General features: G+C 36.7%; 1 protein-coding gene across 7 annotated transcripts in view; it reads right to left on the reverse strand.

Moving 5' to 3' along the window:
• kifap3a (kinesin-associated protein 3a) overlaps positions 1-25,356 on the reverse strand; it is a 233,923-nt gene that overhangs the window by 140,569 nt on the left and 67,998 nt on the right. The window lies entirely within an intron of this gene.

Raw genomic sequence — 25,356 nt, forward strand, 5'->3', positions numbered from 1 at the left:
GAAGAGAACCTCATCTTCTGGCTGGGCTCATTGCAGTCTCTGAGAATAATATTGAATTTGATGATTTCATGTCATTTACTTTCTCTGTTTACATCAGAATTGGCCAATTCTGCTATAGATCATCCACCTGCAACAGTGCCTCGGTTTTCCTTTCTGTCTTCGCCTGACCCACTGAGCATTTTCTATAATAGTTAACCACACTAACCCTGGCCTCCCTGTATCAGAAATATTCACTTTATCCTATCCATACCTTCCCAAACTTTCTTCAAGACAAACAGGTTTTCTTTCTTTCCTGCCACTGGCAAGAGATCTTCAATATGAAGTACAGGTACACAATCCTTTACCTGGAACCCTTGGGGGACAGTCTGTTCCAAATTTCGGATTTTTCCAGATTTCAGAACAAATGCCAGCTGCCCCAGATTTAAGCCCACCCGAATTGTGCTGCCGTATCCACTCCCTTCCAGTCGCGCTGGCGTCTCTCTCCCCCTCGCCCACCCGAGTCGCGCTGACTTCGCTCCCCCCACCCACCCGAGTTGTGCTGCCATCCCTCTCTCTCCCCCTCGCCCACCCGAGTCACACTCCCGTCTCCCCCCTGCCCGCCTGAGTCGCGCTGCCGTCTTTCTCCTCTCACCTGTACCCAACCTAGTTGCGCTGCTCTCTCTCTCTCTCTCTCTCCACTGTACCAGCACCAGAAAAAAAATGGCATTTTTTGAAGCTTTCTGGATTTTAGATGTCCGGATAAAGGATTGTGTACCTGTATTAACTCTGCTTTTCTTTCCATCAATGTCACTGACCTATTGAGTGTTTCAGATTTCCAGTATCTGCATTTTTGTTTCAGTCATCATTCATTGCTTGAGAGCTTTATAGTCAAACTTGTTCTGAATTGGCAAAGGGGACATTAACGAACTGGAGTGGCCTTGTCCTGAATTCCTTTTTGAAAAAGATAGCCAAGAAATTTTACACATTCTTATTTAGTTATTCCCACTCTAGATATTACTGATCAGCCTGGTTGAAGACATGGCTTGTATGTGAGCACAAATCTATATCATGGTAGCCAGGGTGATCCTAGGTCCCACAGTCTTTGCTGCCTTGAATGCTCACAGCCATATCTTGATTTCATAGAAATTCACTTAAGAATAGCTTCTTTGTTGTTTTTATTTAGATGGAAACTAGGAGTAATAGCAGGCTCACTATTTGACATTTTTGGCTAAACTTGAAACGACGTGAATCGACAGCCATCTGACTCAGTGACACAGTGAAAACATCTGAACCATGGTTTGCACAAACAAGGTAACAATATGACATGTACTTAAATTACAGAGCACTTCATCTTAAAATAATTCATTAATAAATAACTTATGAAAGCATCCAATTAAAAGATGCATGAAATGTTCTTAAAAGTGAATGGTTCTATCTTTAGACAGAGATACTTGGTTTATAGAGTTTCACAGGCAATGCACACTTCAGGTTTAACAACCTATTTGTAAACTTTATCCTTTTTAGGAAGTCTGCACAAGAGACAGAAACACAGGCAATATTTCCACATGGTCTATTAAAACCATGTGTGTTTTGTCCAACACCAAGAGAAAAAAAGCATCTCCACTTAATTGAGAAAACAGGAGGAAGCATAAATTTTACTGCCATCAATAACTTCAAGCAATCCTGATACAACTTTACTGCACCCCCACTGGCTGTGGCAGATGGTTTTAGTTAGGGTTTTGCCACATCTGACCCCTGCTATTACCTCACTTCATTTGTGGAAAAAAAATGTATGATTGTTTATAAGCTGGATAGTAAAAAATTGGCCCTAAAATAACAAGCAATGGTCTATTAAATCTAAAGAAGAACTACAGTAGCAATAAGGGCCTCTTTTATAGTAATCTCAAAGATTAATTGTCCTCCAAAGTCTGATGAGGTAGTTAAGTTGAAGACATACATTTTGGCAGCAGTTACATTATCTAAACCAGAGAAACAAAGCATAATCGCAAATCAGCATAATTTCATACATTATATTAACTCTTAAAGGACAATATAGCACAAAAGCAAAAAAAATTTTAAAATAGAAGCAACTAGTTTATTTCTCCAAAAGCTTCTTTGGACACCCAATGCTCCATGCATTGGTAAAAGCTCACATCTCATTCCACAATAGGATTAAAAATTATACTCAACTTGAACTCATTTCTGCACTACCTAATTGAACTTTACAAGGAATACAAACCAAAAGTTAAAAAAAATCAGGTGAAAATTTAGGTGTCATTTTTTGCCTGTAGTTCATGAGGCACCAGCTTAGAGAGAAAGGAAATGGTGGAATCCTCAGTGACTAAATATTAGCTGAGATGAAACAAATTACAATTTCATTTCAGATTATTTGGCCTTATAAATTCATCCCCTCATATTAGGAAATATCAGTTATGAAACAAACTTGAAATTTGGAGGCTTTCAAATAAGTGTAATAAATTTACAAAATGTATAAATTGGTACTTCCTCAAAGGCAGAAGAACAGCATCTTAAAAATGAAAATGAATATGCATCAAAAAAAATTCTATGGCTTAAATACTCTGAAAATAAACACATGAAGTAGCAACTGTTACCAATGACAATTTTCATTTTAACAAGAATATGCTGCATAAAGAATAATGTTGAGACTTAGCAATGTGAACTGATGATTAAAATTGTCATAGATCTGTACACATATTTTAAACTTACTTAATAAATTACAAATGTTTTACATTAACACTGATGTTTAAAAATCAAGATAAGATGATGAAAATACACTAGACCTCGGATAAATGTAGTCATAAGGTTTATGGGGAAAAAAGAGATGAGGAAGACAAAAGCATCAAGTGGGAAACAAAATAAGCAAGGCTAGTTATAGAGTTCTTGGTCTTAGCTCATAAACAAAGTAGTGGGTAATGTGATCTTTTATTTTCCACTTGGTTTTCAGTGGAAAAAAAGCTTGCATTTGTAAATACGTTTGGCATTGCACAAGAAGCTTTCACGTAAAATTACACTAGGAAATGGGGAAGAGAAATAATAATAAATGCTTCCAATGCCAAATGCAAGTTTGCTCACTACGCAGACACCTACTACTTAATAAAACAAAAAAAAACTCATTTAAGTCAGGGGGCAACCAGCACCTACATGAAAGGCTGTGACTGTTTGAAGCTGGAGTGAGAATTTTTGAGACAAACCCCAAAGGAGTAAAGAAAATGCCAAGACAGTTTTACAGGAATACTGCAAAACAGTTCACAAGCAGGTAATAATAAATAAGGAAAAGCAGGAAGTAATTAACCACAAATATATTACTTCTTTCGTGATCAGAGTAGATTAAAAGGTAAACTCATCACGAATTATACAGATTGTTACCTCAGTTCAGGATACAATGCAATTTGGAGACAAATTTAGATTAAAACAAATTCAGATACTTTAAGTTTTGTATTGTAGTGTATTCAAGTTTAATGAAGACACTAAATTTAGTATGAAAGCAAATTGGGCAGACAAAGTGGAGAGCCTTCAGAGAAATGTAGACAGGTTCAGTGAGTAAATGGCAAATGGAATACAATGTTGGTAAATAAGAGGTCATGCATTTTGGAAGAAAAAAATAAAAATATCAGATATTACTGTATTTAAATGGTGAAAGATTGCAGCATGCAGTTGCATAGAGAGACTTGGGAGTGCTTGTGCCTGAATCGCAAAAGGTTATTTTGCAGTTGCAACATTTTATCAAAAGACAAATAGAATGTTGCAAATAGAAGGACTGAATTTAAAAACGGGAATTTTCTGCAACTGAGAAGGGCACTGGTGAGGCTATATCTAGGATACTGCACGTTGTGTTCTCCCTACTTGAGGAAATATATTCTGGCTTTGGAGGCAGTTCACAAGCAATCCAGAGATGAGAGGTCAAGCATACGAGGAGAGATTGAGTCAACTAGGACTATACTCCCTTAAATTCCTTAAAATGGGGGCATAGCCTCAAGAACCAGGGGAGTAGATTAAGTAAGGAGATGAGGAGGAACTGCTTTTCCCAGAGAGTAACAAATCTGCTGAACTCTCTGCCCAAGAAAGCGGTAGACATTGCCTTATTAAATACATTTCAAATATAGTTCGATAGAGATTAAGGATAATGGGGAAAAGGCAGGTAGGTGGAGCAGAGTCCATGATCAATAAGATTAGCCTTGATCTTATCGAATACCAGAGCAGGCATGAGGGGCCAGATTACCTGTTCCTACTTCTTATATAGTACTACAGCTTTGAAGTGTGACAAACGCCAGCTGGGATTTCACTGCCCAAATGTACTTGTCAAGTCAGGTGAAATAACAAATTGTGGCTCTGTGCTTGAATCTGTGCTCGCTGGTGCCATATTTCAAAGTTAGAGCTAAGCAATAAGTTGACTCCATTCTCATATATAGAAAAATTAGAAAGCTAACCAACACTCATTAAACTTCATTTTTTAAAGTCTTAGTCGTCAACAAAACTTTTACAATCACGAAAGCTCAGAAGTTAGCAGAGGAGTGATGTGCATTCACTATAAAGCACAAGATCATTCGGCACCATTCGAGGTAACTAGGCGCCAAGAAAATAAATCCATAATTTCATTATAGTACTAAACACAAAGGAATAAAAACCATATGCCTTTTCTTTTAACTGCTACAAACTGCTTGCATTTTTTTTTAAAACATTTTTGGGCGATAATGTTAGCGTAGTGGTTCGCTTGATGCTGTGGCAGTCCCAGCAACCCGGGTTTGAATCTGACACTAACTCTTAGGAGTTTTATATTCTTCTCACGTCTGCCTGGATTTCCTCTGAGTGTTCTGGTTTCCACCCACCCTTCAAAACATACGAGGTTGGAGGTCAATTGGGTGGCACAGACTCATGGGCTGAAAGGGCCTGCAACCATGCTATATGTCTAAAATATAAAGTCATATTTTAAGTATTCATACTCTTTATTGAGGCCTGAAATTTAATTTGATGGAATTGTGAGATTTGAAAAATCCAATAATTGTGATGTGTATCAAAATACTATCTAAACATATGTTTTCAAAGGAAAAAAATAGGATTGGTCCAATATTTCCTCACTGAAGTATTACTTGACTCATCTGCCTAACACGACCAAACTGTACCAAAAGTACACCATCTACAAAAATTCCATGATGTACCATTTAAAGAAAAATGCCTCACAAAGTCACAAAGGGTAAAATGAAGTCTAACTTGGGCAGTTATGTGATGGGCAACCAAAAGAGAAAAAAAAGTAATGAAAATACTTAATGCTCAAATGAAGTCTGCCCAGGGAGAGGGGTCGAGATTTAGTCATCACTTGGGAATTGGAAGGGGATTTACAAGGCAATGAGATGTCCAAAAATTAATACAAGATAATGGGAAACCAGAAGAGAAAGACTAGAACAAGGCTATGGGTGGATCTGTAAATGAAAATACAACATTTAAATCTTTGAGAGAACAAAAGGCTCTTAGGAATGAGAATGGCTTTATCAATCATTGAATGTCCTTGAAAATGTTTGATTTATTTGCATTCATGGGGCATCGATATTAAATGGATGACATGATTCAAGAATAGAATTAAAATAGAATTCAATTCCAAAGCCATTTATGCAAGGAAAATGCAGAGGTAAGCAACAGTCAGTCACTAAAAAAATAAAAGATCTTCATGTTATAGTAGAAGTAAAACATACGTCATACCTCAGAGAACCAAAAAACAGTAAAGTTGTATTTAGCACAACTCAAAATTGTTGTCAGAAAGAGTTACAAGATTTGTGACAAGTCTACAGTTTTTCCTTCAGGGTGACTGAAAGAAACAGATGGAAGTTCTAAGACAATCAACCTGCTGAAACAGGCCACCATGAAGTTAAAGTGACGTGCATCTAAATGGAAAAGATAGAAGGCTGAAAAAAAAAAGATCCCTGCTGAAGACTGCCCTCCTAAAAGTAAGAATTGTTCTCTCTTTCTCGAATTGCTGAATAACTGGCAAGTCCAATAAGATATTTTCTCATTAGCACTTAAGACTTCAAAGAATACTCCTGCAAAATATTAACATTAAAAGTTAAAGCTCTTTCTAAATCAGAGATACAATTATAATAGGTAGATAGGAACAAGGTTTAAACATCACATCCAAAAGGAAATTATAGCCATTTAGAAGCAATGAACAGTAGTGGAGAGGATCAAGAACTTCAAATTCCTGGGTGTCACCATCTCTGAGGATCTGTCCTGGAGCCTCCATGTTGATGTAATCACAAAGAAGGCTCGCCAGCAGCTATACTTTGTGAGGTAACTGATGAGATTCTGTATGTCAGCGAAGACTCTCGTAAACTTCTATAGATGGACCATGGAGCACATTCTGGCATCACTGCCTGGTATGGAGGTGCCAACTCTCAGGACAAGAATAAATTCCAGAGGATTGTTAACTCGGCCTGCGACAATACAGATACCAGACTTCACTCCATTGAGGATATCTACATGAGGCAGTGTCTTAAAATAGCAGCCTCTGTCCTCACCACCCAGGCCATGCCCTCTTCACTCTGCTACCATTGGGTAAAAGGTACAGGAGCCGAAAGACAAGCATTCAGCGGCACAGGGACAGCTTCTTCCCCGCTGACATCAGATTCCTGATTAATCAATGAACCAAAGGCACTACTTTACTTTTCCTGCAAAATTATTGTTATTTTTTTAATAGTAATATCATAAGATGATTATAATATTTTGTTTGAACGACGATGCTGCTGCAAAACACCGAATTTCATGACTTGTTCATGACAATAAATCCAGATTCTGATGATCATTCCAAAAAGAGGTTTTTGTTTAAGAATGGGGGGGAAAAAAATCATCTGTGAATAAATGAACAAAGGTGAAGTTAACAGTTTAATTTTTTAAATTTTAAATTTAGATAAGTATACAGCACGGTAACATGCTAATTCAGCCCATGAGCCTGTGCCACCCAATTGAACTACAATTCCCAGTTTGATTTGAAGGGTGGAAGGAAACCGAGCCCCCATGAAAACCCAGATAGACATGGGGAGAACATACAAACTCCTTACTGACAGCATGGAATTCGAAACCCGGCCCCAATCGCTGGTGTTCTAAGAGTGCTGCACTAACCGCTGTGCTAACCGTGCCACCAAGTTCTTGTATTACAACCAGAATAACAGAACTAAATGAGCCATTGTTTTCTAAAATGAAGCCCAATTTTATAACTGAATGTCAAATGCAAGTGAAATGTAGCTTGGATTCATATTGAACTAAAACTATTTGTAGCACCGACAATTTAGCTGTCCATATGTCAGAAGGTGATCAAATTGCCATTGCTGAGGGAACTATATTTATGTGCCAAAAGCTAAATTGATATTAATGCTGGGTCTGTGATTATGATGGACTGAAACAGCTAACAAATTTATATATTGGATTACATTCTCTGAGCATTGGAGGATGAAGAGCACACTGACAAAACTATCGAAAATTAAGAATGGCATAAAAATGTCAAATACTTGAAAGTATAGTTTGAAGGTGAGATGGCTGAGTTTAAAAAAGATTTACATGTTAAGTCTTTTGTTGAGAGTGGTGGGTGCCTGGAACATGATGCCAGGAGAAATGATGGAAGCACATAAGATAGCACCATTTAAGAGGAATTTACATCTGCTCCAAACAGACAGGGAATGGAGGGATATTGACCACGTGCAGGCAGATGGGATTAGTTTAATTTAGCATCACGGTCGAAGGACCTGTTTCTGTGCTATGCTGTTTATTCTACGACACAAATTGTAACAGCTGTTTTTTGAGCAATTGAGGTCATTGTCATAGATTTGAGGCTATGCAAAAGTATTAGCCGCCAGGGGTCACTGTTTGATCTTTTTCCAAAACTGCAGGGCTCAAAGCTGACAATTCAGATGAGTATTTTTGTTATATACACAAGTATAGAATCAGAATTTACTGTCACAAACATGTCACAAAATTTGTTATTTTGTGGCAGCCTTACAGTGCAAATATTGCTATAAAATTAAAATTGAGGTAATATCTATGGCTCACTGTCTGTTCAGAAATCTAATGGCAGAGGGGGAAAAAGCTGTCCTTGTGTCACTGGGTGCTCCTTCCCAATAGTAGTATGAAGTGAGGATCCTTGAGGATAGAGGCTGCTTTCTTAAGACACCGCCTCTTGTAGACATCCTCGATGGAGTGAAGACTGATGCCTGAAATGGTGCAGGCCAAGTTCAAAACTCACTGTAATTTTTTCTTGTCCTGTTATTGGCACCTCAGTGATGCAACCAGTCAGAATGTTTTCCACAGTACACCTTTAGAAATTTGCAAGTCTTTGGTGACATACCAAATCTCCTCAACTCCTCACAAAGTATTGCTGCTGGCGAGCCTTCTTCACGATTTCATCAACATGGAGGTCCCAGGACAGATCCTGAGATGATGACACCCAGGAACCTGAAGCTCTTAAACCTTTCCAATGTGGATCCTTTGATGAGGACTGGTTCGTGTCCTCCTAATCTCCCTTTCCTGAAGTCCACAATCAGCTCCTAAGCTGATCAACTAACTGATGTCAGTTAGTTGGGGATGGAGATTATTCAACTAACTGATCTATCTCCCTCCTGTACACCACCTCATTGCCATCTGTAATTCTGCCAATGACCTTGTATCATCGGCACAATTTATGGATGCTCCAAAATTCTCACTTGCTGTAGCTATACAGGTAAAATATTTCAACTATAATAGTGTACATTAAATTACCAAAATACGACAAGGATAGATAAAACGGGGGGCGTGGCAAGATGGCGTAAGGAACAGACATGCCTTCCAGTCCTCTCCTGACTCTAACTTATTGTTTTGTCTTTAAGTGCCCGTTAAAACTTTTTTAAAAAAGTTTATAATTAGTATGAGGTGTTGAATTAATACCTAATGGTACATTTGTTAAAAAAAAGTAAAAGGAAACATCAACAGATTGTTAAAAAATTATATTTTCCGAAATTATCTGAGTCTGCTTGTTTACAAAAAGCCACGACTCAGCGTGAAATGGATCCAGGAAAAGAAGCGAAGAATTCGGCCTTGGAGCTCCGTTCTGATTCCGTAAGTCTTTCTGAAGGTCGTTTTCAGCTGTCTTTAGAACAAAGGGCTGGCCGGATGCCAGTATTTCAAACAACGTCTACTGAGACTTTGACTACTGAATTAGCTGGGGCGCCACCAGTTGGAGATATACCATCAGCTCTTCCAGATACTGACGTAACGAAGCTTTTAAAGGAGGTTTGGATCAAAGATAACCCTGATCATCAGCCTCCTGATACTTCTGGGGGGGTCTGTGACAGGGGCTCTTACAAGGAGTCAAACTGCAAGAAAAGCTACTAAATTAAAAGAAGGGATAGAAGGTCCTCTGATTCCACAAGAACAGCAGGATTCCACCATGTTTGAATCTACTGATGTTGATATACTTTTCAAGAGTCTTGAACATAAGATATTTTCTTCAATGATGCATTTAGGAGATTCTATGAATAATTTTACTTCTAAGATTAATGCATTGGTGGATGTCAATACTCAACAGATGGCTGAATATGGAGCTTTTGAAGTTGAAACTATTGAAAGACTTGAGATGTGTGATCAAGGATTATCTGATGTACAAGATCAATTGCAAGATGTGAATAAAACAATTGAAATGCTACAAAATTTAGCAAAGAAGGTTGATTATTTGGAGAACCAATCCAGACGGAATAATGTGAAAATTGTTGGCTTGCCAGAAGGCATAGAAGGGTTAGATCCAAGAAAATTTTTCACTGAATGGATTCCACAAGTGTTGGGACAAGATAAGTTTCCTGAAGGTTTAATATTGGAACGGGCTCATAGAGCTTTATGAAGGAGATCTTTCTCAGGACAGAATCCAAGACCTGTTCTGGTTCGCTGTTTAAATTACTGTGATAGAGAGACTATTTTACATATGGCTATTAGAAATGCACAGCAAAACAGATCTCCTTTGATGGTTCAGAGTAATCGTGTTTTCTTCTATCTGGATTTGAGTCAGGAAATTATGTTTCAACGACGTGAATTTAATTCTGTGAAAGAATTATTGTGGAAAAAAGGATATAAGGCAACATTTAGATACCCTGCGGTACTGAAGATTTTTCAGGATGGATATCAACCAAAGTTCTTTGATAATCCTAAAGAAGCTATGGATTTTGCTCAGTCTTTACCAATTACGCAATTCCAGGAACGACGTAGTCCTCCACGGTCTCCAAAGAGGGCAGAGCTGCAAGAAGGGAATTTGATTTCTGGAAGAAATGGAAGAAACGGTGGTCGCAATGCCAAAGTTGATTAAAAAAATATTTTTTTATATATATTATTTTTGTTGAGAAGATTTTAAATAGTGATGGGAGTTGGGAGAGGGAACTGGGTGGGCACCAATTTCCAGAAGTCATCAGCTGCGTGTGAGTTATCTCACACCCTATATTTTGGGGGAATTACCGCATTAGGCGGTTTAAACAGGAGGAGGTAATTGTGACCTCCGACCTGTTTTTTTTTTCTTTTTAATTTTTGGGTTAGGGAGAGAAGCTTTTTTTTATCTTTTTTAAATAATTAATTTTTTTTATATATAACTTTTTTTATTTTTTTTTTAGTTTTTGGTTGTAATTTCAATGGAGAATTAAGGTTTTTTTTTTCTTTTTTTCTTTTTTTGGGGGTTTCTTTATTTTCTTCTTTTTTTCTCTCTTTTTTTCCTTTTTTTTGTTTGTTTCTTGTTGTGTTTTATTGAGTGTAAGAAATGTCTAAATTGAAGTTTGCTTCTCTTAATGTTCAGGGTTTAAATAATCCTATTAAGCGTAAGAAAGTACTTGCTTATTTAAAAAAATTAAAAGTTGATGTTGCTTTTTTACAGGAAACTCATTTAACAGATAAGGAACATTTGAAACTCAAACGTTAATGGGTTGGGCAAGTTTTTTATTCTTCGTTTAATTCTAAGGCAAAAGGTGTGGCAATTTTGGTACATAAGAATCTACCATTTCAGTTACAGAATGAAGAGAAAAATGGTGGAAGATTATTAAAATTAAATTGTACAATCTTTAATGAGGCATGGACTTTGCTTGATGTTTATGCTCCTAATGTTGAAGAAACAGGTTTTGTTGTGGATATGTCTTTATTACTTGGACAATCGAACTCTAATGTGATGATTGGGGGAGATTTGAATGTGGTGTTGGAGCCTTTATTGGATAAGTACCCAAGAGTAATTAAGAAGTCTAAGATGGCAATCCAAGTGATTAATATGATGGCAGATTTGAATTTAATTGATATTTGGCGAAGAGTTAATCCTACAGAGAAAGATTTTTCTTTTTATTCCTCGTGACATAATTCTTTTTCTAGAATTGATTATTTTTTAATATCAGCACATTTGCAGGATAGGGTTACATCTGTGGAGTATAAGGCTAGATTGGTTTCGGATCATTCATTATTATTATTAGAATATTTGAGTTCACAAGATGGAGATTTAATACTATGCTATTGCAAAAACCAGAATTTATTCATTTTTTAAAACAGCAAATTGAAATTTTTATTGGTATTAACTGTAATTCTGTTTCTAGTCATCTTGTTTTATGGGATGCAATGAAAGCTTTTTTGCGAGGTCAAATTATCAGTTATGCCTCTAAAGTAAAGAAGGAGAGAATTAAAGAGACTGAAGACTTAGAGGAAAAGATAACTGCTACTGAAAAAGAATTTCAAAAACATGCTACCGAAACGCAAAAGAATCAGTTAACTAATTTAAAATTTAAATATAATGAATTACAAACATATCGGTTTGAATGTTTAATGAATCGAACTAAGCATAAGTTTTATGAATGGGGTGATAAAGTTTTGTCATGGCAATTAAATGGGGTCATAAAGTTTTGTCATGGCAATTAAAAAAGGAACAATTATCTAGGATTATACCAGCGATTAGAAAGAAATCAGGTATTACTTTTAATCAAAAGGAGATTAATGAGGAATTTTGTAATTTCTATAAACAATTGTATACTTCGGAATGTAAAGATGTAACTGGAGATGCAATAGATTCTTTCCTGGAAAATATTAACTTGCCACAACTGAATCAAGAAGATAGACAAGAGTTAGATAAACCTTTTACAGAAGATAAAATAGAAAGGGCAATAAGAGACATGCCGAATGGAAAGGCACCTGGTGAAGATGGGTTTTCTATAGAGTTTTATAAAGTTTTTTATGCTGATGTATCTTCTATTTATAAGGATGTATTACAACAAACTTACAATACTTTTCAATTATCTGAGTCTGTTCTAACGCAATAATTACGGTTATACCAAAAAAAGATAAAGACCCTTTACAGGTTTCTTCTTATAGACTAATTTCGTTGTTAAATGTAGATTATAAAATTGTAGCTAAAATTATGGCTAATAGATTAGCTCAATATCTGCCTAAAATTATACATGGTGATCAAACGGGATTTATAAAAAACAGGTATGCGTCAGATAATATTTTACGGTTAATAACCTTGATAAATAAATCTAAATTTCAGTTGAATTATCCAATAGTGGTTTCATTGGATGCAGAAAAGGCTTTTGGTAGAGTGGAATGGAAGTTTCTGTTCAAAGTACTTGAGAAATTTTGTTTTGGTTCTTCATTTATTGGATTGAAAAAGGCTTTATATAATAGCCCGAAGGCTAGAATTGCGGTTAATGGCCAAATTTCAGAATCTTTTAGTTTGACAAGATCTACTAGACAAGGATGTCCGTTGTCACCTGCTTTATTTGCTATAGTTATTGAACCTTTAGCACAATTAATATGTCAAAATGAAAATGTTAAAGGTATGAGAGTTCTGAATGAGGAATATAAGATTAATTTATTTGCTTATGATGTTTTATTATATTTGGTGGATCCGGATATTTCTTTACCTGCAATTCAAGAATGTTTAGAAATTTATGGCCAATTATCTGGTTACAAAGTAAATTGAGCTAAAAGTGAAATTTTACCAATTTGTAAAGGTGATTATTCAGTATATAAAAATATTACAAATTTGAAGTGGACTACACAAATTAAATATTTAGGAATTAATGTTAATACGGAATTTCAAGAATTATATTCAATTAATTATTTTCCTTCAATAAAAAAGATTAAATTAGATTTGATTAGGTGGAGGGATCTACTTTTGGGTTTACTAGGGAGGATTAATACCATAAAAATGAATATTTTTCCTAAAATACAATATTTGTTTCAATCAATTCCTTATTTTTTTTTTAAATTTTTTTAAGGATTTATATAAAGTGATTAGAGAATTCTTATGGAAGGGAAAATTTCCGAGAGTATCAATGAGAAAATTGATGTGGGATTTTCAATTTGGAGGTTTAAGATTACCAAATTTTCAGCATTATTATGAAGCAGCTCAATTCAAATTTCTTAGTGCATTAATGAATATGGACGACCCACCTAGTTGGGTAAAGATAGAAATGGCGGTTATTTTAGAAAAATTTCCTCATGAGTTTTTGTTTCGATGGAATAAAAATTTATTGCGAACTTATGATGTGCCAATATTGAAACATTTATTGAATTTATGGACAAGTAAACTTAAAAAATTGGGACTTAAAAATATATATTCTGGAAGATTGCCATTATATAATAATCAACTTGTTCCTTTTACGGTCTCTAATGCCACTTTTAAACAATGGGAAAAGAAGGGAATAAAAAATGTATCTGATTGTTTTTCTGAGGGTTGTTTTTGTTCCTTTGACAAATTACAAAGGAAATATGATATTAGTGCAAATTCTATATTTGTATATTATCAATTAAGATCGACATATGATTTTATTGCCTGAATCTAGTTTTGAACAATATGTACTTTCAATACCAAAAAAGGGATATATATCTGATTTGTATTGTATTTTACAAGAAATTGATAGTAAAAAAGACTGGGATAAAGATAAGTTGAAATGGGAAAAAGATTTAGGACATAAAATAGCTGAAGAAGCTTGGATGGAAATTTGTCAGAATAGTATTCGGAAATTAATTAATGCTAGACTAGCGATGATTAATTATAATCTTATTCATCAGCTATATTTAACGCCGGAGAAATTTTAAAAATTTGGTTTTAGTAAGTTGGATTCTTGTTTTCGATGTGATCAGACGGCCAATACATTTTTGCATACTGTTTGGCTTTGCGATCGATTGCAACAGTTTTGGAAAGGTATTCAATCTGTTTTTAACAGTTTATATAATATCCATCTTGTATTAGATCTCTATATATTTTTATTAGGGAACATGCAATCATTAATCGATTTAGGTTTAGAGGATTATCAGATTTCATTTATTTATTTAGCTTTAGTTGTGGCTAAGAAATGTATAGCACTTACTTGGAAAGATAGAAATATACTAACTTTAGATAAGTGGTATTTGGAAATGAAATTTTGTTTGACTATGGAAAGGATATCTTTTTCAATTCAGGATAAGATGTCTTTTTATAAGTTAAAGTGGACTCCATTTGCTAATTATATGCATTTAAGTTTGATTTAAATATATGTTTAAGTGTGATATTTTAGTATTGACAATTTTTTTTGTTGTTAGAATTGTTTTAGGTTAAGTTTTATCTCTTTTTTTGTAAGTGGGTATATTTTTTCAGATATAATATTGTCAATTTTATTAACTCTTCACTCTTTATTTGGGGGGGAGGGTTGGACTAATTTTAAGTTAGACTATTAATATTGTGTTACAATTAACGGGGGGGGGTTATTTTGTGTAGTTTTCTGATGTAATATTGTAATCATACCTTTTTAAATTCTTTTTTTCTATTTTTATTTAAATGTAATTCTTTATTGTATTCATGTTATAAAATTTTAAATAAAGTCTTTAAAAAAAAAGGATAGATAAAACAATATTCAGTATGTGCAAGAAAGAAAAAGTGACTTTTCAATAGTCCAGACATAACTTTTGGTGATCCAGAGTAGTTTATGGTCAGGATACAATAATGAGATTATTGTCTTATACATTGCACAATGTATATACACACTGAAATACTTGCATACACCAGTTGAATATGTTCTTTGTAAAAATAACAAAATCAAAAGCAACTACAGACTAAATGCACAAAAATTAGTAATAAATATTGTTAGCCTAGTTCAAAAAAGGTGACTTACCAATAGTGCAGACAGCTTTCTTTTGCTGTCAAAGCAGTCCCTGATAAGTGTAACAGAGCCTGATAAATCGAAATAAACTAGAGATGCTGACCTGAAGGCATCAGTGAAAAGAGGTTGTGACCTTGGTGTTGGCTTCCTTTAGTATGTTGGCTGCCTACTTGAGGCAGCACCTCACAAAGATGTATTCAATGGATGGAAGGTCAAAGTCTGTGATGGACCTAGCTATGTTTGTTACCATCGGGAGCCTTCGGCATTTCTGAGCAGATGAATTCCCAACTAGGCTGTAATGTAGCTGGTAAGCATATTTTCCAGTGCACCTGTAGATGTTTTATAGAGCATTTGATAACATGCTAAATCTCCTTGTTCACAAATGTCCTGATGTGCTAGCTCCAGGGGAGGTACTCTGATACATGGACTCCCAGAAATTTGAAGCTACTAACCTCTCTATCACTGTCCCAACAATGAAGACAGGAGCATGGTCAACCATCAGCTTTCTGGAATCTATAATGTTGAAAGCAAAATTGTTGTCTGGCACCACACAACCAGATTCTTGATATTCATTCTGTACTCCATCCCCATATCCAATATTTCAACCAACAATGGTGGGGTCATCAACAGTTAGCAATGCATGAGGAGGGTGAAGAGCCTGATAGCTGTTGGGGAAAATAAAAATTGACAGGCCTGAGGAAAATAGCAAGAAATGACTGTGAACAGGGTGTTGGGGATCCTTTATGATGTTAGCTGTCTTCTTGTTTTTAATATTGGGAGGTTGGTACTCATGATGGATTTAGCTGGGTTTGTCATTTTTCTTCAGCCTTCTGCATTTCTGGGCACTTGAGTTTCCAAATCAGGTTGTAATGCAACAGTTAGGATACTTTCCACAGTAAACCTGTAGAAGTTCAACAGTGTTTTTCAACAACATGCCAATCATCCTGAAATATCTCAGAAAACACAGGTGTTGGTGTGCCTTCTTCAGGTTTGCCTTGATGTTCTGGCTCCAGAAGAGGTCCTCTGATATGAGGACCCCTGGGAAATTAAAGGTACCAAACCTATCCAGTGCTGTCCCATCAATGAAAAGAGGTCCATGGTCCTTTGGCCACTCCTTCCTAAGTACACAATAAGCTCCTTGGTTTTGCTAATGTTGAAAGCAAGATTCTTACATCTACTACATCATGGACTTTCATACAGAATCGAACCAGGCTTTTTGGCCCACCAAATTCATGCCAACCATCAACCACCTACATATATTATTTCTTTGGTGAAGACAGTGGCCAACAGAGATATTCCCATTCCTGTAGGATGAATCTTCCACTTTTTGTTGAAAAATTATTCCACACTAGGATCCAGCAGAAAAGCGCAAGCTGCCAACATCAAACAGCATCAGGAGGGCAAATGCTTACTCGTGCTAATGTTCCCTTCCATAAAAACTCCCACACTGTTCCCTTCCATAAAAACTCCCACACTGTTCCCTTCCATAAAAACTCCCACACTACTCTATTCAGATCCCGAAAAATCCTTTTGAAAGTAAACATGGTATCAACTGAAACAAATATTGAATTTGAGGAAAAATATTCATTTTAATGCAATTTACTCAACCAATTAATGTTACTGGCAGATCTTTCCATTTAGTCAAATCCATTTTAATCCTTTTTAGTAAAGGAACATAATTTAATTTATATAAAGATTGATAATCTGCATTTACTACCACCCCTAAATATTTAATTCTATCTGACCACTTTAATTTTATAATACTTTCATGTTCTGAATAATCTCCATCCCCAACTGACAGTATTTCACTCTTATCCCAATTTACTTTATATCCAGACAACTCCCCAAATTTTAACAAACAATCTTGTAAATATTTCAAAGATTGTTCTGGTTTTGTCAAATATACCAACACATGATCTGCAAACAAATTAATCTTATATTCATCATCCACAATTTTCATTCCTTTAATCTTATCATTTTGTCGTATTACCTGAGCTAAAGGTTCGATAGCCAATGCAAATAAGGCTGGTAACAATGGACAACCTTGTCAAGTCGATCGCATTAATTTAAATGGTAAAGAAATTTGGCCATTTGTCACCACCCTAGCAATTGGATTTGTATATAAAGCCTTAACGCAACCAATAAAATAAGGGCCAAAATTAAACTTCTCTAACACCTTAAATAACAAATTCCACTCAACCCTATCAAAGGCTTTTTCCATATCCAGCGCAACCATCATTGGGTGGTTGGGTTGCTGTCTAAATACAATGACCAATGTTATCAATCTGAAGATATTATCAAACGCATTTCTATTTTTAATAAAACCTGTTTGATCTGTATCTATCAACTGAGATAAATATTTGGCAAGTCTATTCACTAACACCTTCGCTATAATTTTATAATCTACATTTAATAAGGAAATAGACCTATACGAAGACACTTTCAATGGGTCCCTATCTTTCTTAGGAATCACAGTAATTATAGCACTCGAACAAGATTCTGCTAACAACTGCTCCTCAGTTACTTGCTGCAATACATCTCCAAATACAGAAGATAAATCTTCATAAAATACTTTATAGAATTCAACTAAGAATCCATCATCTCCTGGCAACTTTCCATCGGCATCTCCTGTATAGCCTCTTTAATCTCAAAATCTGTGAATGGAGCTTCCAATTCTTTAACCTCCTCCTCCCCTAAAACAGGTAAATTTAATTTAGATAAATAAGATTCAATAGAACCAGCTTCCTGCTTTCCCTCAGAAGTATATAATTTCTGGTAAAAAGAATAAAACTGGTCATTAATTTCCTGAAGTTTATAGGTAACTGTTGAATTCTTTTTCACAGTATTAATAGTTTGGGATGTCTGTTCTGTTTTTAACTGCCATGCTAGTACATTATGAGCTCTCTCACCCAATTCATAATAACGTTGCTTAGATCGATAAATTAAACGCTCATATTGATAAGCTTGTAATGTATTATAATATAATTTCAACTTCGTTAAAGCAGCTTTTTTATCTTCTGTAACATCTTTCTGAAATTCCTTTTCCAATTCAGTAATTTGTTTTTCCTGTGGCAGCATGCCACTAGGCAGAACTGGCCCTGCTTGTAATCCACGCGCTGGGGCAGCCGGCCAAAATGGCGCCATCGGGAGTTTCCCCTCCTTCTCAGCACTGGGCTCAGAAGCCCGCACTGGGGGACCACGTGACCCCCGAGTGACGTCAGTGCCCCCCAGCATGGTTCTCAGCCAGGTCCGAACTGGGAGTATAAGTCCAGCCCGATAGCCAGCAATAAACCAGTTTTCTGCTCACTGAGCTCAAATCCTTTATTAAAAAGGATTAAAATGGATTTGACTAAATGGAAAGATCTGCCATTAACATTAATTGGTCGAGTAAATTGCATTAAAATGAATATTTTTCCTCGAATTCAATATTTGTTTCAGTTGATACCATGTTTACTTTCAAAGGGGTTTTACGGGATCTGAATAGAGTATCTGAATAGTCTGGTTGTGTGTTCCTTCAGTAGCAGTGTAGCTGCCGCTACACTCCAATGTTAAACTTTCTGCCACATATTGCTTTTTAACTTTCGTAGTATAGCTAAAATATGCCCTCGTAAATATGCTTTCAAAGCATCCAACAGTATAAAATTACTACGTACTGAATTGACATTCTCAGCCAGAAACAAAGTAATCTGCTCCTGAATAAAAGTAATAAACTCTGGTTTCTTCAATAAGGTATTATTGAACCTCCATCTATAAGACAATTGCACCACTTCTGGACTTACACAGGAGAAAAATAACATGGAATGAATGGTCTGATATAACCCGACTTTTATATTCAACCTGTAGTGTTCTACCCTGTAAATGCGCCGAAACCAAGAAAAAGTCTATTAATGAAAATGAATCATGTCTCGATGAATGAAAAGTCTTTCTCTGTAGGGTTTACTCTCCTCCAGACATCAACCAAATTCAGATCTTTCATCAAAGCTCCTATATGTATGGCCACCTTTGATTTCCTCATACTTTTCAGAGATCTATCCAATAAAGGATCCAAAACACAATTAAAATCTCCCCCAACAAGAATATTATTGTTGGCCTGATATAACAATAAAAAAGCCTCCGACATGAAACATTCATCACCTACATTAGGTACATAAACATTTAACAAAGTCCATGATTCAGCAAAAATTTTACAGTTAACCATCAAAACCCTCCCAGCATTTCCCTCAAATGATTCCAATTCAAACGGTAATTTTTTATGAATTAAAATCGCAACACCCTTTGCCTTAGAATTAAAAGAAGAAGAGAACACGTGACCAACCCACTCTCTCTTCAATTTCAAATGCTCTTTTTCGGTCAAGTGTGTTTCTTGCAAGAAAGCAATATCAACTTTCATTTTTCTTATACAAGCCAAAATTTGTTTACACTTAATTGAGTTATTCAAATCCTGGACATTAAAAGTTGCAAAATTCAAATTAGACATTTCTTAATTTAATAATATATTCCACTATTGTAAAATAATGCTCCCCTTCTAATTCCCTTAATATTCTAATCCACCTAAATAAAAACTCCAAAAAAAATTAAAAAAAATCCCAAAACAAACTACTAAAAAGTAGTAGCTCCCTAAAAATCTGGGTGTGGTAAAACCCACTAGTGGCAGATGACTAAAGGTCTCAGTGTCATCCACCCCCCCAGTCAGACTTTCACAAAGTACTTGGACAAAAACAGCCAACCCAGTGATTCCAGTCCCGGTGATTGTTCCGGGTCCTCAATATCAAGAAGACTTTGCATCAATTCATCATTTTTCCCATTCTTTCCATGTTTTCCATTGCCATTTACCCTCCTCTTAGGTGACGATTGTCCATTTCCTTGTAAATCTGGCAATGAATTAGCAAAGATTAATGCATCATGATCATTTTCAAAGAATTGAGATTGAAAGTTCCCATAAAAAACTTGCAATACTGCCGGAAAACGAAAGGCTAATTTATATCCCTTTCGCCACAATACTTCTTTAGCTGAATTAAATTATCGGTTCCTTCTAATAATTCTTGACTCAAATCTGCATTAAAAAACACCCTGTAATTCTGAACCATCATTGGAGCATGGTTTTGCCGCGCCTTCTGCATCGCCATTCACAATATCATTTCTCTCTCCTGATATTTCAAACAGCGAATCAGAACTGCTCGTGGTGATTGGCCTGGAAACGGTTTCTTCCTTAATGCTCTGTGTGCTCGATCTAACTCCAGACCATCTGGAAAGAATTCTTTGCCCAACACCTCAGGAATCCTTTTTTTTTTTAAAAAAAACTTTACCGGATCAGAACCTTCTATATCTTCTGGAAGGCCTACTATTTTTACATTATTTCTTCGACTTTGATTTTCTAATGAATCAATCTTCTTCAATAATGAGGCAGACAGAGTGAAGCAATCTCCCAGTCTGAGTCCAGTCTCTGCCATAACGGGAGCACCGGATGCAGTTTATGATTCCTGCAGATTCACAATGAAGTGTTGCTTCCCTTGGAAGGACTGTTCATGGCATCAAATGGTGATGATGGTGGAGGTGTGAATGAAAGTGTAGCATTTCTTGTCATCACAAGGATAGGTACCAAGGGGGCAATTGGAGTAGATGAGGGAGTAACAGAGGGAGTGGTCCTTGCAGAAGGCAGAGAGGGGAAGATGTGTCCATTGGTGGGATCACGTAGAAGGTGGCAGAAATGGTGGAGGATGAGGAGTCTGGTGGCATGACAGGTGAGGACAAAGGAAATTCTGTCTTTGAAGTGCATGGGGGTGGAAGTGGCCAGGGCAGATGTTTGGGTGATGGAGAATATGTGGGTGAAAGCCAAGTTTGTAGTATTAGAGGGGAAGCCACATTTTTCGAAAAAGGACATCTCGGATGATCTCGCATGGAAGACCCCGTCCTAGAAGCAGATGCCACGGAGATGGAGGAAGTGTGAGACAGGAATCGAATCCTTACAGCGGACAGGGTGTCCTTTTCTACAGTCTTCCAAAGACACGTAGAGAGTCAGACCATTTTTAAATCTTCTGGTCATTGCTGGAGGTTCTGTCAGACTATTTATTCCATCTACAGTAATTTTATACACCTCAACTAAACCAATTAAGGACTTGAACTTAAGTTTCTGCAAGTTGTAATTAACATCCTCTGATGCTTGGTAAACCTATCCACAAATCATCAGTGGAATAGAGAATGAAAACCAAGGTTACCCCTGGTGATACATCAATGGGCATAAGATTGAGACTTGCCTGAATGCAGAATTACTGGTTTTACTTTTTATTGCTTCACATTGGTCAAGACACAAAGGTCTGTGGGGAAAGCTTTCAGAAAAAGCAAGTCTTTTAGCCATTCAATTATGGGAAGAATGAAAACTTGGAGCTGCACATCCTTACCCTCTCAACAGGGTTAGAGGCCCATGAGAAGGCTGAATTCTATCAAGCAAAGCGCGAGACATCAAATCGTACAATGAGTTGAAACTACATAGGCTGAAACAATGCAGCTGAAACTATATAGGCAGCCCCTGACTTATGAACATAATGGGGACCACAAAATCAGTCGTATCTCAGAACGGACACAAGTCAGAATTTTGCCTGTGCACATGGAGTAACAAAAACTTAAAGCAAACTTTTTTTAAATCCAATCTTTTTTTTAATTATAGATTTGACGATAACAACTTAAAGCTTCCTGAATTTGTTGATCGATCTTGGCGGATCTTTCCAAATTCTGGTCCATGCTTACTTTGTTAGTCGGCATTCCGGGATCCTGGGGCTGGGCACAGCCTTCTTGATTCCTGTGTGCATGCATGAGTCTTCAGTTGGCACATGCGCAAGTCTCTGGTGGGTTCGTGTATTGGAGTTCAGTTCTCCCCATGCGAGAATTAAGTGCCCTGACACTATTGAACTCTCATGCATGTGCCAACTAAACTCCATCCACCGCGCATGCGCCAACCAAAGACTCACTTTTGCACACAGTAATCAAAATGGCCAAGCCCAGCCTATGGACCCCAGGACGCCAATTAACAAGTTAAATAAGCACATTTTGACTCTTACATGCCCTGTATCCCTGTTATAGCTTGTGAAATACAAAAAAAAGCATAAATTTTATATATATATATTTTAAATTTGGTCATATGGACGCAAGTTGCATAGGTCGAAAGTCAGGGATTACTTGTACTGACTGTCCCCACACACATGATGCAGCCTTAATTTGTGTGCATGACTCCTTTCAGATACAATTGGAAACCAATCAGCAACCAAAAGATTTTTAAATGTGAGATAGATACATTAATTTAGATTCTGTGAAGAATAAAGCAGAAATTAGATAGATTTTAATGCTCTCTTGTCAATGGATATTTGCTGCAGATCAGTGGTTTTCAAACTGTCCCCCACACACATTCCACCTTAAGTATTCCCTATGCCTTAAGTGCTCTCTGATTCGAAAGGGATTGCTTAAGGTGGAATGTGAGTTTAGCGGAGCAGTTTGAAAACCACTGCTGCAGATGAATAAAGTATGGCTAACAATACTCCGCAACTGGATTCTGGACTTCTCGATTGAAAGACCTGTCAGTCTGGATTGGTAGGAAAATCTCAAGCACCATCACTGCCACTCCTCATGGGTGTGTGCTCATCTCACTAATGTTCACGCTGCTGACCCACAAATGCACTGCCAGATTCAGTTCAAACAGAATCATCAAGTTTTTAGATGATACAACAGCAGCTGGCCTCATCGGCAATAAATTAGCTTACAGAGGAGGTTGGATGGCTCATGAAATGGTGTGATAGTAACCTTAGTCTCAATATGGACGAGGCAATGAAGATAATAGTGGACTTCAGGTAGACAAAGGTCAACCACACTCCATTACACATCACTGGTTCTGTTGTGAAGAGAGTGGACAGCATAAAATTCCTTGGGGTACATATAAAGAGAAATCCATCCTGGACCCACAAAATCTCATTGGTCAGGAAGATGTAGCAACACTTACACTTCATCAGAAGGTTGAGGAGGACTAGACTACTGGTTTCCATCTTGACAACATTTTACAGGGGCACAATTGAGAGCATCTTGACTGGCTGTACCACAGTGTGGTAAGATAGCTGCAAAGCATCAGACCGAATGTCAGAGGATCATCAAAATGGCTGAGAAGATCACTGGGGTTTTTCTTTTGACATACACTGGGAGTATTGCTTAAATAGGACACACAGAATTATGGAGGATCCTTTCAATCCAGCACTCTACATCTTTGACCAAGCTATCAAGAAGGAGGTGAAGGACCATCAAAATGAGGACTGCCAGGCTGCAAAATAGTTTCTTTCCACAGGTCACTTAGCTGAATATCACAAACACACAAGAAAATCAAAGTAAGAGTAGGCCGCCTGATCAATAAGCCTGCCAAACATTCAAGATGGCCATAGTTCATCAACCCTTGACATCAACTCTTTTACTGTACCAGAGACCCAGAATCCACATATTCCCCTGATCTTTCAGAAGTAGTAAAAAACAATACATGAAAAGAGTTTCAGGTATCCACATGGAAGAAATAATTGGAATTACTGTACCAGCAAATATTTCAAAAGATTGTCAAATCTCTAACTTCTTTGATGAGGCAATTGACCTGCTATTAGGTAAACTAACTGTTAGTCATACACAAATTCCAAGGAAATCTATGAAAATGTCAGAAGAATAGTACCAAGCACACAATTGGAAAAAAGGAGTAAAACAAGTACTGTGTGCGAGTGAATCATGACATTCACAGGTTCCAACACTACTTCCTGGAATTATTTATCCCATGGAAGTTGGCTTGTTGCTAAGGAAAACTGAAGTGCTTGGCAATAAAGATTCACTGAACAATAAGAGTAACATTTCATGTTGCTAAAAAAATGAAAACATGAACAAAAGACTACAAGGAGAGGAGGCCATCTTGCCCCAATCAAGTCTGCCCCACCATTTAATGTCACAATAGCATATCTGCCTCAGGCTTCAACTCTTCTTTTGTGCCAGTTTCCAATTGCCTTCAATCTTCAATTTTCCCCTCTTTAAATTTTATAATTAGACATACCACATTGTAACAGGCCATTTCAGCCCTATGGGAGAACGTACAAACTCCTTACAGACAGTGCAGAATTCGAACTCCGATCCGGTCCCGATTGCTGGAACTGTAAAGGCATCGTGCTAACCACTATACCCACCGTGCCAGTTGGCTCCAGTTTCCTTGACCTTCCTGGGTGAAAGAATTATCACTCCTGTAACAATTATCACAACTTTCTACGAGAGCTCTGTCGAAAGTGTTCTGGCTGGCTGCATCACAACGTGATATGGTTGCTGAACAGCATCAGATCAGAGATTAATCCACAGGATCACAAGTGTGACAGAGGATCACTGGGGGTCTCCTTCCCCAGAATCAGAGCCAGAACCACTAGGCTGAGAAACAGCTTCTTCCAACAGGCAGTGAGACTGCTGAACAACTGATGAACTCCTCATACAAATCCTCCGTGACTCAAATATTTAATAATATTAATTTATTTTAATATTTGTGCATAAGTACTGTTTGTCTGTATGTGTGTTTGCAGTGCGTTTCACCAAGGACCAGAAAACATAGTTTCATCAGGTTTCACTTGCATAATTGAATGATAACTAACGAACTACAGGTATGCGCCATTTAACGTCAATGATACGGTCTGTGAAATTGGGCTTTATGCTATGTGGACGTTGTGCCAACACCATTTTACTGTATATACTTAGCAAAGCTATGTGGGATACTGAACTTACGCTAAATTAAACTCTAATTTTTTTTCCACTCTTAAACTTTTACATAAACACTTTCTTAGCCTATATTACATACAATTTAACAAAGAGGATCAGGATCATCCACGTCACTGTTCTCAACTTCCTCATGGTGTTTCTCTAGAAGAGTTGCGGATCAAATAAACTCCTTTGATGAACTTCTCCATTTCACTGGCATAGCAATCGAGGAGGGCACCCTGAAACAACATTTATGACATCCAGGACTTTTTATTACTCCTGTAATAAACCTGCAAGGTATTTTTGTTGATGTTCTTGAAAACCCTGGGGTTTTCACTATGCCAAATAAGAAATGGCTTTAACTTGTAGCCAGCAACATTGCCTCCTAACAACTGTCACTCTGTCTTCAAAAACCTTAAAGCTTTGCATTAACTTGGCCTCTTTATGAATTAAGGTCCTTTCAGGCTTTCACTTACAGAATATGGAGGTTTTGTCCATGTTAAAAATT

This window comes from Narcine bancroftii, chromosome 5, assembly GCF_036971445.1.
Source record: "Narcine bancroftii isolate sNarBan1 chromosome 5, sNarBan1.hap1, whole genome shotgun sequence".
Taxonomy (NCBI): Eukaryota; Metazoa; Chordata; class Chondrichthyes; order Torpediniformes; family Narcinidae; genus Narcine; species Narcine bancroftii.